Genomic DNA, 9,943 nt, shown 5'->3' on the forward strand with positions numbered 1-9,943 from the left:
GATGTGTCCCTCCGTGACGGAGGAGACCATCCACCTGCCTCCCGCTCCGGACATGGTTGGAGAAGGTCAAGGTGGGAAATGCGGACTTGGGTCCTGGAGCTCAAGTGTGCGAAAATGGATGAGCAAAGGAGGAAGAAGGCGTGGATGAAAAGGTGAATCCTTATCCCTTTATATGGGCGGACGAAACTATGCGTCCCCACTAGCCTGGTAAAACTCGCTTATCCCCCAAGCGCCGTAATCGATGGCGCGGTTGGGTTACCCACGCCCGTATTGATGAGAATCCCGTGATAAGGGGACATGATCTCTGCTTTGACAAGACGTGTCAAAAAACTGCCTCGCGTTATGTGCGGGGCTAGTTAAAGGAAACGGTTCAAATAATCACCGGGCCATGACATAATGTCGTGTTGCCAAAACAAGTCAGCAAATTAGATTTGTGGAAATATTATTCTCTCTATGGTGGTATGTGGAACTTATTTTGCAGGGTCGGACACTATCCTTGTATTCAAATTCTTCTGTGATGTATTCGGAGGAAGAACCCGCCTTGCAATGCCGAAGACAACACTGCGCGCCGGACTCATCGTCATTGAAGCCTGGTTCAGGGGCTAGTGAGGGAGTCCTGGATTAGGGGGTCTCCGGACAGCCGGATTATATCCTTTGGCCGGACTGTTGGACTATGAAGATACAAGATTGAAGACTTCGTCTCGTGTCCGGATGGGACTCTACTTGGCATGGAAGGCAAGCTAGGCAATACGGATATGTATATCTCCTCCTTTGTAACCGACCTTGTGTAACCCTAGCCCCCTCCGGTGTCTATAAATCAGAGGGTTTTAGTCCGTAGGACAACATACAATCATACCATAGGCTAGCTTCTAGGGTTTAGCCTCTCTGATCTCATGGTAGATCTACTCTTGTACTACCCATATCATCAATATTAATCAAGCAGGACGTAGGGTTTTACCTCCATCAAGAGGGCCCGAACCTTGGTAAAACATCGTGTCCCCTGCCTCCTGTTACCATCCGCCTTAGACGCACAGTTCGGGACCCCCTACCCGAGATCCTCCGGTTTTGACACCGACAGTGAGGCTGACTATGGTATGCCGAACATGGCGCCTATACTCAGGTGTCATCTCCAGCGCAGGGTCTTGTCACTTCACTGTGAGGAGTAGCACGTAATAATTTGACCAACGGGTAGTACAGTGCTAGTACTCCTACTACTACATTTGTACTACTACTACTAGTACTAGTAGCACCACCGTCTGGATTTAGGAGTAGTACCACGTCCATCTGGATTTTAGTATTTGACTAGCAATATCTAGTAATGCATGTCACAAAAAATGTACTACTCCCTATGTAAATAAATACATGGTGTTTTATTCCTATCGGCGAGAGAACTTAATGCTTTTTGCTAACTAGAGTACTAATAGGATTACATGCAATGAACTAAACACTGCATGTCATGTTTGGTAGTCTCAAGTCATTGAAAGCATGCACGGCCCACATCTCTCATTGGTTGATATGTCATGAAATAAGAAACAAGGAGGGAGTTAATGCACCATGCCTAAGTATTTTGGGACTATTTGGTTTTCGTAAGGTGACTTACACAACATTTTTGTTTACATGCATTAACATTTTATTAGTTAAATCAAAGGTCAAAACTTGGCACAAAATGCAAAGGGGACCAATAAACCAGTAAACATCAAACTTCTCTCGTTTGGCCCCAACTAGAGGTCCAGTGAGATAACTATACTGCACCAGCACGGAGGGGGACACAACTTCATTGACTTACGGCAACTTCCTTTGGGTGAATGACACGTAGGCCCAGGGGGTGGCTGGCCCACCTATCATACAACCAAAGGCAAGTGCAGTAGAGGGCCGATGAGTAGTACGAAATCCTATGCACCTACGCACGCTAACCAAGGGCAAGAGTGATCACTCGAATCGCAAGATTAGTTGACTAGAAACAAAGCTAGACCCATGGAGGCGATGAGAGCGAGCATCAGCCGGCTATGCCAGATGGTCCATGACGCCGTCCTGCGGCCCGGCACCGAGGAACGTCTCCAGGTAGTATTGCTTGAGGCTGCTAGTGCGAGGGGCCGCTTGGACGTCAGCTTTGTCTCCTTGTTCGACGAGGTCCTCGTCGGTTTCCTTGACAAGTTCACCATTGTCAAGAAGCTTGCGGATGACTTTGACGTAAGCCTCCAGCTGACGCACCCAGGCTCTGCGATGCCCGCCACCCTCAACGGCCACTATGGTGACAACCTCTTCGACGCACTGGTGGCCCTGCGACTGCCCGCCGTCGTGCTGGAGAATGTCCACCTCGAGGTTGCGCTCGCCGCGCAACGCCTGGCGCAGCAAGACACCATCGACATAATCACCCACGTCTACGCACAAATCGTCCACAAGGACTACTACATGCAAGAGGAGGATGATAGGACGCTGACCTTCTTGGATCGCAGGGCAACCTTGGATGGCACTGTTCAGAAGCACGTTGAGCTCGCCGCCAATGCCACTGCTCCTCACACGTCGGTTGGTGACCCGGCGCACTAGGGCGTGAGGATGTCGTTGATGGATCCGTATGTATTTTTATCTTTCCGTCAAATCCATGTAGTAGTATATGATACTACAGTAATTATCTTACCTTTCGCATCAACTTCATAATTTTCGTATGTACTCCATGCATGAACGGCGCCAGAACCAAACTTCTCATTACTCTAGGCAAAATCATTATTTTCTATCTATCGGTCGCGCCATGGAGCAGAACCAAAATTTACAAGTTACGGGTTCAAAAGAAAAGCCTGCCGTGTTCGCGTCGCACCCCCACACGGTTGGTCTGGCACGCCGCTCAAGCGGGAATGCGTGCGGTGTTGCATTTTCACTTACAAGTGGGACCGCAGTTGAGCAAACCTACTATCAGCAAACCCCCACCCCGCCCACCTTGCGATGGCTGAGAAAACAAGAGGGAGAAGAGATGGTTGTAGCACGGACTCCAAGAAAATTGGTGTCGGATGGGTGTCGTGTGGGTGGCGTGTGCCGTACTGCTAGACTTGAATGCTAGTTACGGCCCATGCCACCCCACTATATCGAGCCTATATCGAGGTACGTAGAACAAATTTCCTGCAGTCCATGCTCAGCCCGCCTCTATCTCTCTTCTCAGCCAGCCAGCGGGCGCGCGGATCCCATCGTCTGTTTGCTCACATGCGGCCCCACAAAACATGCACATCTTTCACCTCGACGTGCTAGTGATGAAAAACAAATCCAATAAAGATCTTCGGTAGCCACTTTTGGAGTTACTCAAGAGTAGTAAGATTCTATTTACAGTTTAACCCAAGATGCACATCTCGTGGCTTCAACTACCACTCTATTTTCTTTCATGACACGACCTGGATGCTGGATGTCCCACATGTTGGCAAAAGGAGGAAGAACCCGACCAAATCTTCGGTTGTGCTCTCGGATTAGAGTAGTTGTGCTAACTTAAAATTTTTATTGTGTACTCCCTCTGTTCCAAAATACTTGACTTCCATTTGTCCAAAAATGGATGTACCTATATACTAAAACATGTCTGGATACATATATATTTTGACAAATATAAGGCATGTATTGTGCAACGGAGGGAGTAGAATGGATGCAAGTTTTTGTATTGGGAAGAAGAGTACATGCATATATTGATATAGCGCAATTTAGTAGATGTTCTATCACTTTTAGCTAGCACAGAGGCTAGAGATGACATTAGTGCACTTGTTGATACTCCTACTAGAATAGAGGCTAGACATGAGACTAGATGCGAGGAAGCAATGTCTACTTCTTTACACTTGAAGAAGAAAGAAGAACGCAAGATCGAGCCTCCGCAGATCAACAATGAATGCATCGAGAAGGCACTAATCCAACTTACAGGAGTAGTAAAATGTGTATTCTTGTGGTTCTTGTTTTCTTTGGTCTTGCTTTTCTAGTTAAAATTACGTTGGAGTTCATGCAAAACGGAGGTCCGTTTGGGGTCGTGCGTTGGAGTTGGCCTTACAAGTGGGACCGCAGTTAAGGAAACCGACTATCGGCAAACCCCCACCTCGCCCGCCGTGTGATGGCTGAAGTTAGAGAAATGACGAGGTTGAAGAGATTGCTCTAGCACGGACTCTAAGAAATAATATGGTGTCAGATGGATGTCGTGGTGGTGGCGTGTGCCGTACTCCTGGACGTGAATGCTTGTTCTGGCCCATGCCACCCTACTACTCCTACTACTTACTCCTACTATATAGTACTAGTATCGAGGATTCGAGGTGCTGGTTACATACAGCGAACACATTAACATATGGCTACAGTAAAAACACCCACCCGACGCGCGAAGCATGTGAAGCTAGTACAAATAGTATACTACTATTGTTGATTGGCCTCATCCGATAACCTGTTGCAATGCACGTACAATAATGTATTTGGAAAATATTTTTTTGCCTTGTCGCACCACTCACTCAGAGAAGCGACTCGAAAGCCATTCATAAATTTAGTAAGTTTATCACAGGCATACCATTTTATTACATACAATAGGTCATCAACCCACATCGACAACGAGGATACATTATAAATACTAAAGTTTTCACCACACAACAAATAACAAGCAATGAAATGAACTTCAACTCAACCATTCCTCAGTGTTGGAAACACTTGCTTTGAACCACAAGTGATTCTCTAGGACGGGCCATCGATTGTCGATCTAGAAACCAATGCAGGACTGATCATCCAGGCTGAAGCGGCCTACTATATCAGTACCAGGGTAGGGAACCACCCAAATGTCCGAGGTATAGACACAATTGCTTCTCATAAATGGTACCGTTAACGTTGTGTCAACAGCAGTTGGATCACCTTTCACCATCATCGGATAGTTTTGTCCAAGGAAGAGCGAGTTTTCTCCAAGACTATCAATTCTGTACCAGGGAGAAGGAGTTGGCGCTAGCACACTAGTATCCATCCCGAATACCATGCAACGGGTGTTGGAATAGGTCCGGAGAGTGCGACCATCGGAGACTACACCTACTTCCTTAGCAGTAACATCATCAATGGGTTGTATACACACAAGAAGAGGTGATCCATCAGAATTAGTTGCCAGGCACGATAGAGTATATGGGCGCTGCTCGTCCTCATGCTCGTGATCATCACCATCGTCATCTCCCCCTTGGTTATAATTTTTTTCAAGTATAGGTGGTGGGATGTTCACTGGACCTTGGAAACATAAGAAGAAGGTTAATTAGTAAAGGGAAACTTGCTAACCCGCATGCATGTGGATGAAACAATTATAATTACGGTGGAAGACAAACATACCGAAACTACGAGGATCCCATGCAAAAACAGTGCCACGAGTGGTGGCAGCAAACACAAGGCCCTCGTATTGAATTGCATCACAGTACTCATCCGTGTACAGAAACTGATTTTTGAGCAATATCCATCGAGTCGAACCACGAAGGACGGCAACAAGCTTGTCGAAGATAGCAACAACTTGATAGTTGTTGTAATTCCAAGAGCGGTTGGGAACTCGACAAATTGCTATCTTTCGTAGAAGACAGTCACCATGATCATATTTGAACGTGCGTAGAATACCGGTGTGCTCAACCTCTAGGCAGTCTGCTGATATTTTGGAAGTGGAACCCGGTCACGAGTGTACACATTCACAAGTTCCCACTCGCAGTTGGACCCAATATAAACAACCCAATCTCCATTTGCGCCCGCCCAAGCCTTGCCCTCAAGCGATGGCATCTTAACATCATACATATCATTATCAAGCGGCATCAATTGGCACAGGGCGAGGCCTCCGTCGTGCCGACGCCAGTCATCAGGGTCACGGCGAAGAAGATAGGGGAGATCAATCCGCTCCTTGACTCTTGGGTTCTTTGTAATGATGTTATTAGTTGAGTAGAGAATGGGCTTGAACGAACCTGCCATGCTAGCCGAGGTGATGACATCGCACCGATCAATGAGTTCCTCCACCACGTCATCTTTCAGATTGGGGAAAGAATAACGGGGTCGTTTCCGGCCTGTTCCCTCCATGGAGAAGACGATCGAACAATGGCAGAAGAAAGGGTGAAGGGCTGAAGGAAAATGGAGGAGGGAGAGGAAGAGTGTGCGACAACAGTTCCAAATCAAGAGGGAAAGGCGAAGAGTCGGTGGACGGTTGCGAGTTTGCCACGGTTCACGAAGAGGTTGTTGGGGAACGTAGTAATTTCAAAATTTTCCTACGCACACGCAAGATCATGATGATGCATAGCAATGAGAGGGGAGAGTATGATCTACGTACCCTTTTAGATCGCAACGGAAGCGTTGACACAACATAGAGGAAGTAATCGTACGTCTTCTTCCCGATCTGACCGATCCAAGCACCGTTACTCCGGCACCTCCCAGTTCTTAGCACACGTACAACTCGATGACGCTCCCCGGGCTCCGATCCAGCAAAACTTCGGGGATGAGTTCCGTCAGCACAACGGCGTGGTGACGATGATGATGTTCTACCGACGCAGGGCTTCACCCAAGCACTACAGCGATATGACCGAGGTGGAATATGGTGGCATGGGGCACCGCACACAGCTAAGGAACGATCACGAGGATCAATTGTGTGTTCTAGGGTGCCCCCTTGCCCCCGTATATAAAGGATCCAAGGGGGGGGGGTGCGGCCGGCCTAGAGGAGGGCGCAGGAGGAGTCCTACTCCTACCGGGAGTAGGACTCCCCTCCCCGTTCCTTGTCCAACTAGGAGAGGTGGAGGGAGAGAAGGAAAGGGGGCGCGCCGCCCCTCCCTCCTTGTCCAATTCAGACTAGGGGGAGAGGGGGCGCGCGACCTGCCCTGGCAGCCCCTTCCTCTTCTCCACATTAGGCCCATGAGGCCCATTAACCCCCCGGAGGGTTCCGGTAACCCCCCGGTGCTCCGGTTTCATCCGAAACTACCCCGGAACGCTTCCGGTGTCCGAATATAGTCATCCAATATATCATCTTTATGTCTCGAACATTTCGAGACTCCTCGTCATGTCCGTGATCACATCCGGGACTCCAAACAAACTTCGGTACATCAAAATGCATAAAACTCATAATAACTGTCATTGTAACTTTAAGCGTGCGGACCCTACGGTTCGAGAACAATGTAGACATGTCTGAGACAAATCTCCGGTCAATAACCAATAGCGGGACCTGGATGCCCATATTGGCTCCTACATATTCTACGAAGATCTTTATTGGTCAGACCGCATAACAATATACGTTGTTCCCTTTGTCATCGGTATGTTACTTGCCCGAGATTCGATCGTCGGTATCCAATACCTAGTTCAATCTCGTTACCAGTAAGTCTCTTTACTCGTTCCATAATACAACATCTCACAACTAACATATTAGTTGTAATGCTTGCAAGGCTTATGTGATGTGCATTACCGAGAGGGCCCAGAGATACCTCTCCGACAATCGGAGTGACAAATCCTAATCTCGAAATACGCCAACCCAACATCTACCTTTGGAGACACCTGTAGTACTCCTTTATAATCACCCAGTTACGTTGTGATGTTTGGTAGCACCCAAAGTGTTCCTCCGGCAAACGGGAGTTGCATAACCTCATAGTCATAGGAACATGTATAAGTCATGAAGAAAGCAATAGCAACATACTAAACGATCGAGTGCTAAGCTAATGGATGGGTCATGTCAATCAGATCATTCACCTAATGATGTGATCTCATTAATCAAATAACAACTCTTTTGTTCATGGTTAGGAAACATAACCATCTTTGATTAATGAGCTAGTCTAGTAGAGGCATACTAGTGACACTCTGTTTGTCTATGTATTCACACATGTATTATGTTTCCGGTTAATACAATTCTAGCATGAATAATAAACATTTATCATGATATAAGGAAATAAATAATTACTTTATTATTGCCTCTAGGGCATATTTCCTTCAGTCTCCCACTTGCACTAGAGTCAATAATCTAGATTACACAGTAATGATTCTAACACCCATGGAGCCTTGGTGCTGATCATGTTTTGCTCGTGGAAGAGGCTTAGTCAACGGGTCTGCAACATTCAGATCCGTATGTATCTTGCAAATCTCTATGTCTCCCACCTGGACTAGATCCCGGATGGAATTGAAGCGTCTCTTGATGTGCTTGGTTCTCTTGTGAAATCTGGATTCCTTTGCCAAGGCAATTGCACCAGTATTATCACAAAAGATTTTCATTGGACCCGATGCACTAGGTATGACATCTAGATCGGATATGAATTCCTTCATCCAGACTCCTTCGTTTGCTGCTTCCGAAGCAGCTATGTACTCCGCTTCACATGTAGATCCCGCCACGACACTTTGTTTAGAACTGCACCAACTGACAGCTCCACCATTTAATATAAACACGTATCCGGTTTGCGATTTAGAATCATCTGGCTCAGTGTCAAAGCTTGCATCAACGTAACCGTTTACGATGAGCTCTTTGTCACCTCCATATACGAGAAACATATCCTTAGTCCTTTTCAGATACTTCAGGATGTTCTTGACCGCTGTCCAGTGATCCACTCCTGGATTACTTTGGTACCTCCCTGCTAAACTTATAGCAAGGCACACATCAGGTCTGGTACACAGCATTGCATACATGATAGAGCCTATGGCTGAAGCATAGGGAACATCTTTCATTTTCTCTCTATCTTCTGCAGTGGTCGGGCATTGAGTCTTACTCAACTTCACACCTTGCAATACAGGCAAGAATCCTTTCTTTGCTTGATCCATTTTGAACTTCTTCAAAGTCTTGTCAAGGTATGTGCTTTGTGAAAGTCCAATTAAGCGTCTTGATCTATCTCTATAGATCTTAATGCCTAATATGTAAGCAGCTTCACTGAGGTCTTTCATTGAAAAACTCTTATTCAAGTATCCCTTTATGCTATCCAGAAATTCTATATCATTTCCAATCAGTAATATGTCATCCACATATAATATCAGAAATGCTACAGAGCTCCCACTCACTTTCCTGTAAATACAAGCTTCTCCAAAAGTCTGTATAAACCGAAATGCTTTGATCACACTATCAAAGCGTTTATTCCAACTCCGAGAGGCTTGCACCAGTCCATAAATGGATCACTGGAGCTTGCACACTTTGTTAGCTCCCTTTGGATCGATAAAACCTTCTGGTTGCATCATATACAACTCTTCTTCCAGAAATCCATTCAGGAATGCAGTTTTGACATCCATCTGCCAAATTTCATAATCATAAAATGCGGCAATTGCTAACATGATTCGGACAGACTTAAGCATCGCTACGGGTGAGAAGGTCTCATCGTAGTCAATCCCTTGAACTTGCCGAAAACCTTTTGCGACAAGTCGAGCTTTGTAGACAGTAATATTACCGTCAGTGTCAGTCTTTTTCTTGAAGATCCATTTATTCTCAATTGCTTGCCGATCATCGGGCAAGTCAACCAAAGTCCATACTTTGTTGTCATACATGCATCCCATCTCAGATTTCATGGCTTCAAGCCATTTTGCGGAATCTGGGCTCACCATCGCTTCTTCATAGTTCGTAGGTTCATCATGATCTAGCAGCATGATTTCCAGAACAGGGTTATCATACCACTCTGGCGTGGTTCTCACTCTGGTTGATCTACGAGGTTCAGTAGTATCTTGATCTAAAGTTTCATGATCATCATCATTAGCTTCCTCACTAACTAGTGTAGGTGTCACTGAAACAGTTTTCTGTGATGTACTACTTTCCAATAAGGGAGCAGGTACAGTTACCTCATCAAGTTCTACTTTCCTCCCACTCACTTCTTTCGAGAGAAACTCCTTCTCTAGAAAGGATCCATTCTTAGCAACGAATGTCTTGCCTTCGGATCTGTGATAGAAGGTGTACCCAACAGTTTCCTTTGGGTATCCTATGAAGACACATTTCTCCGATTTGGGTTCGAGCTTATCAGGTTGAAGCTTTTTCACATAAGCATCGCAGCCC

The sequence above is a fragment of the Triticum aestivum genome, chromosome 3A, assembly GCF_018294505.1.
Source record: "Triticum aestivum cultivar Chinese Spring chromosome 3A, IWGSC CS RefSeq v2.1, whole genome shotgun sequence".
Taxonomy (NCBI): Eukaryota; Viridiplantae; Streptophyta; class Magnoliopsida; order Poales; family Poaceae; genus Triticum; species Triticum aestivum.